Source organism: Mastomys coucha, unplaced genomic scaffold, assembly GCF_008632895.1.
Source record: "Mastomys coucha isolate ucsf_1 unplaced genomic scaffold, UCSF_Mcou_1 pScaffold19, whole genome shotgun sequence".
Classification (NCBI taxonomy): domain Eukaryota; kingdom Metazoa; phylum Chordata; class Mammalia; order Rodentia; family Muridae; genus Mastomys; species Mastomys coucha.
In genome coordinates this window covers 2,253,578-2,263,064 of record NW_022196901.1, presented here as the reverse complement: position 1 = coordinate 2,263,064, position 9,487 = coordinate 2,253,578, and the positions used below count along the sequence as shown (strand labels likewise).

At 39.2% G+C, this 9,487-nt stretch overlaps 1 protein-coding gene across 6 annotated transcripts in view; it reads left to right on the top strand.

Annotated features, from left to right (window-relative positions):
* The window catches only part of Cdk14 (cyclin dependent kinase 14), a 596,871-nt gene that overhangs the window by 74,999 nt on the left and 512,385 nt on the right, over positions 1–9,487 (top strand). The window contains exon 1 of one of the 6 annotated variants that reach the window (XM_031379957.1): positions 2,184–2,329. The exons of the other annotated variants lie outside the window; for them this stretch is intronic. The gene's annotated coding sequence lies outside the window, so the exon portion shown is untranslated. Of the gene's footprint in view, positions 1–2,183; positions 2,330–9,487 lie in introns of those variants that run through there. 6 annotated transcript variants of the gene reach the window in all.

The window sequence follows — 9,487 nt, the reverse complement described above, 5'->3', positions numbered from 1 at the left end:
AAAAAAAAAAAAAAAAAAAAACTAAGTCAAGGTGATGCACTCAGGTACATGTTTACGACTTCTTGTATAATTTATAAGCAGGTATTTTAGGATGTCATTCTAATTGGTTGCATTGCTAGTTAATTTGGAGGCAAGTAAGAGACGATCTCATTAGATTCACTGGCATGACACATACTTAAATTCCCACTGTATCAATCAGCGATGGCGAGTCTTGTGGCTTGCAATCATGTTGTAGCAACCCAAGCTGCTTCTGCTAAACCCTGAAGCTTAGTTCCCCTATCTGTCCATCCTGCATCCCCAATGTTAGCAGTTCCTAAAAACTTACCATGAAGCTTGGGCTGCTTGCAATGCTTAATGTCAGATTCATTCTTTTTGAAAGGTTGGGGGAGGTCAATTGTACCTTAAAATTAGGCTTCCAAAGTCCTGTGATCATTTCCAAAGTCTTATTGTGTTGTAAGCTGCTTCTTGTTTGCTTATTTAAAGACAGTGGGGTGCTGTTTTAAATCACAATTCCAGTTCTATTGTGAAAGTACACCTTACTGGGCACTTAAGCGGGGGACTCTCTCTTTTATAGTTACCTAGGAAGAACCCATTGAGTGGCTCCACCTTTTGGAGAGGATGGAAGAGAATACATAATATACTTTGCTGAGAGCTGCCCTTTCTTATGAGACCAGCAGCTGCGCTCATGCATAGATGCATAGATAATCAGAGTTTCCTCTGAAACTCATGTTAGTGCCTAAGAAGATGGGGGGTAGAGGAGGGTGTTCCATTTGTGTAACATTTGTGAATCTTGTGCCTTTGTGTCATAGAAGTTGGAGATGAGAGCTAGTTTTGGGAAGGTCAGGTCTCTGAGGGTTACACACCAGTGCCCTACTTCATCCAGTGTTATTGTTTTAGGTTGCCAGGGAAATGGATTAGGAGGATGGCCACTGGTACTAGCTGTGTGGCTGGCAGGCAGCTGGTCCCCTGGGTGTCTCTTGGGCAGAGTCAACAGTTGGGTCAGAGAGGCTGTGACTCAGCGTGTGCAAACATTTGTTTAGTTTAAATGATTAGCAGAGCTCCTGCCTGGTTATTAGCTGATGATAAGGGTGATGTGGGGGCAAGTCACAGTGCTCTCCTGGATGGAGAGCAGGGGTGTTGGATGCGTATGCATCTCCCAGCGAGCCCACTCATGTTCATAGAGTATCAGATGAAGCTGCTGTGTTAGGATGAAACAAAGATGCTGGGTCTTAAGAGGGACCAGCAGAGGTGTGGGGGTGTCAGTTTGCCTGACTCTGTGAAAGTGAGGTGTTGGCTGTTTGAGCCCCTTGATAAGCACACATAGATAGGTGAGGGAACAAAAGAACCCAGGCTGAAGTTTAATAAATAGAAAGTAGCTGGGTGGTGGCAGTGCATGTCTTTAATCTCACAGTGGATCAGTGAGTTTGAAAGCAGCCTGGTCTACAGAGAGAGTTCCAGGATGGCCAGGGTGATACAGAAAAACCCTGTCTCAAAAAGAAACCCAAACAAACAAGGAATAAGAAGAAGAAGAAAAGAAAGAGAAGGAGGAAAAAAAGGGGGAAGAAGAGGAGGAGGAGGGAAGGAGAAAGGCATTGCCACCATTGGCTTGGGTCTTTGTCTCCCATCTTTATTGAAATGATCTGAAAAATACACTGCATTCCTCTGTGTAATGTCCTTCTTCAGGTTGATAATAAGTTGTTACTTTGATGTGTTTTTGTGAGCCTGTGTCACACAATGACACCCTTCATCCATTTAGAGGAACAGGATGGGTATGGGATTTAATGAAGGAGTGTATGTATGTAAGTAGATGCTCTCACTGGTTTGCCACGCATTTGCCTGTCTACGCATTCACGGCTGTGTGCTCGAGCACAGTCTTTTATGTGCCCAGTGCTCAAAATGCAAGCACAGCCTAGTGCCCTGAGAATGGCAGGCAGACTTCTGTATTCCGGATAAAAGGGACAAGAGACTGGTTGTCACCCAAACAAAAATGAAAGCAATCACATTAGGAGGCACTGTAAAGAGAGATGGGAGCAGTTCTTTAGGGATGTAGCTTAGTGATATGTGATCAGTTTCAAATCTGTTAACTGATTGCAGCGTGAATTAAAGTGAGTTGAGCTATCCAGTCAAACTGAATGTTTCAAAGTTTGTTACTTCAAATATTGTTTCTTACACTTTACCAAAGCATTTCTGCTTATTTTTTTACTAGTGACTTGTTGAGCTAGGAACATCCTGTCTCTTTAACGGCCTGCAGTAGAGGTCATCTTCTCTGAGTAAATGTGCATCTCGTTGAGTTGTTTGGCAGCTGTTAATTCTGAGGACCTCTTGAAACGTAAGTCTCCAGAGCAGGTATTTTACATGAGTGTTACAGATAAGACAAGTGTAGTAGTGCACACCTGTAGTCTTAGTACTTGACACACAGTCATGAAGATCACAAGTTCCAGGCCAACCTGGGCTTTATAATTCATTCTAGGCCAGCCTGGGCTGTGTACAGTGTTCTGTTTCAAAAGCCAAAGAAACAAAACAAAAGAAAAAAAGCCCCAACTACATTAAATCCTATCGCAAACAATGGGAAAAACAGTTAACTGGTATAATTTTCTATATCCTGCACTGGGAGTGTGTGACACTCTTCAGTGAGCTGGTGGGTTTTATGAATCAACTCATTTACTAGCAGCTGTGGTGTATAATTTTATGTGTGGGTCACTGAATCTCATTTAAAAACTTTTTTTTTGAAATGAGCTTTTGTCATATAGATTCATAAGCTTTGTAGCCTACTGTGGAGACCATTTTTCAGAGGTGAGGAAGGGTGCCTCTTACACAGAGAAAGAGACCATTGTTACTGTATGTTAAAGACAATTCTGTGTAATTAATGAGGGATTTATAAACATTAATATTCTTTTTGTTCACATATATTGTATCAGTGATATGTGTGTGTGTGTGTGTGTGTGTGTATACATGTACTCCATATGTATTCATGAACCTTTTGAGGTAATTTAGGACTAAGTCTGAAAGTTTCCCTAGAAAGATAACTGTGTGTTTTAATAATGTGAAATATTACTTCAGCTAATGGCATTAGGAAGGCATCAGTTTCTATGTTCATTAGATTTTGTGACAATCTCTTTGAGATGAATTCATTAAACACAGTTTTTAATATTTAATTAAAAATGCTTGGTTTATTTGAATATTATTTTAGATCAACAAGTTTTAAATATAATTAAATTTTAGTATCTACAACACCATGTGCATAGAAGAGCCCCCCCAGATCTACATTGATTGCAGAAATAAAACACAGCATGAATAATACATTTAGAACTACAGTATAGAAGAAGCTCCATGAAGGCCTGGAGTCAGAGGGAATGAGGTTCTATTTGTCTTGCTCTCAGTGACATGGCACCGTATTGGAAGTCTGTTGCACAGATTAATCAGGTCTTCTCTTCTGGCTCCTATGATGTAAGGCAGAATGTTGCCTCGAGTGTCTCCCTGTCACGTACTACACGTGCACAGGGATCCATACTAGCTGCTGTAGTGTTTGTAGACTTCAGTTCCTGTGGGTCTTAGGTGGAGAAGCGCTGATATTATCATTGTTTTATCTGCACATGATTGTACTCTAAACACCATTGTAATCCCAAATTAGAAGACAAAAGAACTCATTTCTCATGGTTTGAAACATTGTGGAGTAACCCGAAACTCATTTTATATGTATTTGTGTTTTAGAAGATGGATTTTATAGACAGTTGAAGGTTTTTTAAATGCTGTTGCAAAGTTAAATAGCCTCTCTCATGGATTCTGTGAAGAGACAAATTCTGCACTGTTGTACACAGATTTTACCATGTAGCTGTTTTGTTTTATAGGAGAACACAAGCCAACACTTAAATCTTCCTTTTGCCTTGTATTTCCTATTATTTGCTTTTGATTTTCCTTTTCTTCAGAGCTAGGAATCAAACTCAAGGCACCACTGAGTTTTTAAGTGAAACAATTTAACTAAACTTGACCACTTGGGGCACACATTCCAAACTATTTCCTATCACCTTCTTTTAGACATTTCTGCCCCATGGTTTGTCCATAAGAAAGCAGGGAGTCTCTCAAGTTGAAGTTGTTAAATCTGATCAAATGTCACTTTAATCCCTGGGGACTTCTGGTAATCTGAGATGGTTCACAAATTGCTCAGTAATTGCTTGAGACAAATAGATTCAGGACATCCTTTTTGGTAGATGTGACTCTATTTGCGTGTCTGCCAGTTTTGCTTCCTGTCTCCCCTCAGCCTTGGAGACATAATCTCATACTGTGGTCTAGGGTATCCTGAAACTTTGGGTGATCCTCCTGCTTCAGCAGGTATGAGCTACCTTGTGGGGCTTTCCAGATACTCTAAACTGAGCCCCACTTCCCAGACTCTTGGGATTGACAGGCTCTCCTCTCCACTTTCTCCTCTCCACTTTTTCTGAGAGTTTAGATTGTGCTTTGAATATGTGGGATGCCTGTGCCAAACTAATCATCATCACCCTGTCTAGTGAATAATAGGTTTATGATCAACCACTACCTGCATCCATAACGAGACTGTATTAGTACCTTTCATACTGCTGTGGTCTGAGAACACATCAAGAAAGCAGCTTGAGGAACGGTTAATATTGGCTCCTGATTGAGGCGACAATCCACTGTGCTAAGGAAAATATGGTCATAGGAGCATTTTGCAGCTGTGGTGGAAGGAACCTGCGAACACATCTCTAGACTAGGAGGAAGCAGAGAAAGGAGGAACAGGCACTCAGTTGGATTTTCTTAGTTTTCCTTTGCACTCAGAGACCACACACACCACGGCATGGTGTCACTTCCGTTCACGGTGGGCTTTTCCCCTTCAGTTGATTCTGGGAACTCCCTCCCAGGCTCACCTTAGGTACAAACCTTAGGAGATTCTAAAGCAAGTCAACTTAGCAATGAAGATTAATTTTCACAGATATCTGTGAGCAATAAAGTAGAAGTGCATAAAGCAAGGGTGTGATGGTTTCTGTGGACTTATAAATTTAGTTTTTATTGTTGCAGGAGAGACAATACTACAGACAGTACAGATTTTAAAAAACTGGTTTTGTTTGTTTGTTCATTTCTAGTATAGTCTCTGTATCTCCCTGTGTGGTCCAGGCTTGACTTGAATACTGCATCCCTACTGTGTCAGCCCCCACTGACATTACAGACCTGAGCCACTACACTTGGCTATCCTATCAGTCAGTCTATAAATCTCCCCTTTTGAAACCTAATACTGGAATTTACAGATGGAATTTAATTATAGTTACAATGGGAGGTGAGGATAGTTTAAATTCTTAGACTATCTCAGAGAAAAATCTGACCTCCTCAGAAAGACTATATGAGCCAAAGGTTAAGGAAGACTTAGGAAGGACAGTAACTTTTGGATTGTCAGGACCTTTGCACTAATGAACTTGAAGTAGCTGCGGTTGTCTGAACAAGATTTGTGTGGTATCAAGTCAGCCAACATTCTAGCATGGGAAGGGGAGGGCCATGAACTCCCAAACCTAACTGGAGAGTATGACATGGATGACTTCTGGGGGGAGGAAGAGGGCGTGAAGGTTGGGGACAGGGAGGTGAGGGTGGATCTGATCTGAGGGACAGGGAGGTGAGGTCAGATTTGCTCTGGAAGGAATTAAGGAGGGGAGGAATTGGGGTGAATATGATCAAAATACATCATATGAAATTCTCAAATAAGTAATAATATACTAAAAAGAAAGGTGAAATATGATCATTATGATGTTTATAATCTTTATATAATTATCTTTAAAGACACAGTAAGTTTCTTAAAGTCAAGAGATCATTTTTTGTAAAGTTCCTGTGGACAGAATAAAATTACTTAATAATAATAATAAAAAAAAGAGGTTCTTGAGTGAATTGAGTGAAGTGAAACAGTCAAGGCATTTTCAATAATCTAGTTTTTAATCTTCACTTTATATCTGTGTTGTGACCACTGACAACTGGCATTCACTGTATTTGTGGTGTTTTATAACTTTATGTCTATAACCATTTGTCTGTAATCTGTTTGGTACTGAGTTTATATCTGAGCTCCATTCATGTGTCATTTCTAATATTTTTGGAGGCTTAGGATGTTAAAGTTTGCATTTCAATATCTACCGAAAAAAATCTAGAAAATGAAAATAATGTAGAAAAATCTTCAGAAGAAATATGGGTATTTTTGAGATAGGGTTTTAGGGTTTCTATGTGTAGCCTTTCCTGTCCTTGAACTTGCTATTTAATATTAGTATTTTAGCTTTTGTTTCTAATTAATTCATAATGAGTTTGAACTAAATAACCAAACTAGCTATTCATCATTTGTGTCTATAGTCTGTTTTTATCTTTTGCCAATTATATTGAACAAATATTTTTCTCTAAGAGCCTGCTGTTTTTGCTATGAACAATAATCTTTGTTAATAATACATGATACATACATATAGCAAATAATTCTTTTCCATTTTGTACTTTTCTTTCACATGCATATGTTTATGTACAGATTCTTTTTCACATTTATCTGAGTCTTTTATGGCTTTTGGGGTTGGGATTTTATGACAAGTTTTCCCTATGCTGAGATGAGAAAAATATTTAGCCCTGTTTTCTTCTGGTAGTTTCCTTACTTATACATTTTAAAATTTCTGAAATTCTTTCTACTACAGAGCTTTAGTAGGGAATTAATATTCTTGTTCTTTCAAGTGGATTTTTATTTATTTCAGTAGCATTTATTTGAGTAACTCTCTTTTCTTCATTGATTTAAAGTGCCGCAAATATAATTTACTAATATTCAAAGTATGCAGCCTATATGAACTCACAGGGACTCCGATAGCATGACGAAGATCTGCACTAATTCAAGCAAGACAAAATCCCAACAGGGGAACTAGGCAGAACATCCCCTCACTAGCAGAGGAGCTATGGACATTTGGTAATGTCTGAGCTATAGAGAGCTGCTTTTTTTAAAGGGTGTGACCCCCTGAAGGTTGATGGCACTCTGGTTCAGGTCCTGTTCCCCACAGTCATTGGGCAACAGAGGAAGAGGAGTTGGGGGAGAAAGAGGAAGCGCCAAAGCTGGGTGTGGAGGGAGGGAGATAAGGCTGGAAAAGTGAGATCTGGGAGGAGTCGAGGTGCAGGACTAACTATGAACAAAAGAAGTTGCAAGAAATTAATAAAAATATTATTTTTAAAAATAAGAAGAAAAACACAGAAGAAACCCTGAGGTAGTAGATTTTAATAAGGAACCCTTAGAACCTGCGTAATCAAATAAAAACAGACCACAAATAATGAGGGCATTGTTATAAAATAATACACTGATGTTATACATAAATAAAACCCCATAAACTAACTTCTAAATTCAATTTTCTATCAGTCAAAATATCAATAGATATTTTTACTTTGAACATATCCTAATGTTTCTTTATAGCAAAATTCATAATGAACACATTATAATGCTGCAGCAATTAATAGGATAGCACAGATACAGAAGAAAGACAAAATATTGTTGTTTAGCGTTGTCTTCAGTTGACTTTCGTACTGAAATATACACTCCTCTAGCTCTAAATCAGCTTTTGCCTTCCCTTCCCACTCATGAAATTTTTAAAAGTGCCTTTAAAACCAATTTAATTCAGGGAAGAAGTGTCTGAGGTTATTACCATTTTCAGTCACCCTTGACTCACTGACCAAAATGCCACCCATATTCTGATGTGAATGAACTTGGAAAATCAACTTCAGAATTAAATCTGCAGCATGGTATTTTTTGTTTCATTGAGATGATCCTGAGAGAAATGGTCAGTAAAGAAGGTCCTTTGTTCAGAATGGCATAGTTAGAAACAGAAGCCCCACACTGTACCATTAAGACTCCTGACTCACACTGTATGCCACTTCTTTGTGTTAATGCTGGTAAACATTGCCAAATAAATGAAGTAACTTTAAATTACATGATATATATATATATATATATATATATATATATATATATATATATATGATAGGACAGGTGTGTATCTATCATTATTTTCTAAAAAGAAGATTTGAGGGGAGTGATGAATCCAAAGTTCCACCTGTGGCCATTAATCCTCAGATATAAAAATTCTTTTTGAGAGCATCAGTAGAATGTTTTGTAGTGTTTGAATTTTCCTATACATTTAACATTCTGATGTACTTAAACTTAATTTTAAGTGAGTAATGTGGTTCTAATGATAGTATACGGCCAAGAAAATATCAAATACTCTAAGCTAATCGCGAATTGTTTGTGCACTATTCTCCATGGCAGAAGAAAGAATTAGAAATTCATTCATCACGACAGGCTCTAAACAAGTGAATGGCTTCTTAAAGGAGCAGCTGCTACTTAGGAAACTTAGAATGTCAGCTAGATGAAACCATCCATTTTGCCATGATCTGAGTGGAACACCATGTGGATGGGGGAGGTGGCGGGGTCTTACGGTAGGTCTGGAGTTATGAACATGAGTTGCAGTCATGTTAGAAGATTGATTTCAGCCAGCCATAGCTGAGCATATCAGGGCTGGGCCAGAAGCTGGTGAGAAGCTTTGAACTGCCCAGTCCGGGGATGCTATTCCAAACAAAGACTGGGGAAAAGTACCCGGGAGGGAGGGCACTTAAATTAGGCTCTTATGGGGGAGCAGGGTTTAGCTAGGTGGGAGTCAAGTAAGACTCTCTTTTAAACATATGGGAGTGGTATTGTTGAAAGTAGACATAATTGTGAGACATGAGAGGCAGAACTACCCTTGATACATAGTGTGCAAGAAGATAGGAAAGGGAGCAGGGTGCTCTAGGTTGGAGAAGGTTTTGATATACAGGCAGTAAATTTTTTACCCACGGGCTTAGGGGTGCCCTTACTCTTAAGAAGGCACTTGTTTGAAGCAGGATTTTTACCTTTAAAAGTCCCCTGAAAGAAATTAAAACAGGACGACATTATTAGTCCTAAAGAGACTTAGTTTTTAGAAGCTGTCTTGAGGCACCCTGAGGAAGACTGTTGTGAGGCCATAGCATTTTTCTCCCACAGATGATGTAAACTCGGAGCAGTTATGCAGCTGCAGCAGTGGCAGCTGCTTCAGGACAGATGAGGCAGCCAGTAAATACTGGGTTAAAGTCAGCTGTCAGATTTGACTGCTGAGAAATGGGACTTAGAATTATGATTCTTTTCTCAATCTCCCATAAATCAATGCTCACAGATGACAAAATACAGTGCGAGAGGTGGAGGAATCTGGGAACGATATAGAGTAAAGTTGAAGAGACGGCGGTTGGGTTATCATGGACACAGCAGTTAGAGTCCACATGTCCGCAACACTCCTGCGACCCACTCTGCATCGAGAATGAGCGAAGGAAACGATTGCTTCAGAGATTTTCTGTGGAATTCAATATCTGGTTTTGACACCTGGGATCAGTCATAGACCATTGAATACAGATTTCTTTCTTTCTTTCTTTCTTTCTTTCTTTCTTTCTTTCTTTCTTTCTTTCTTTCTTTCTTTCT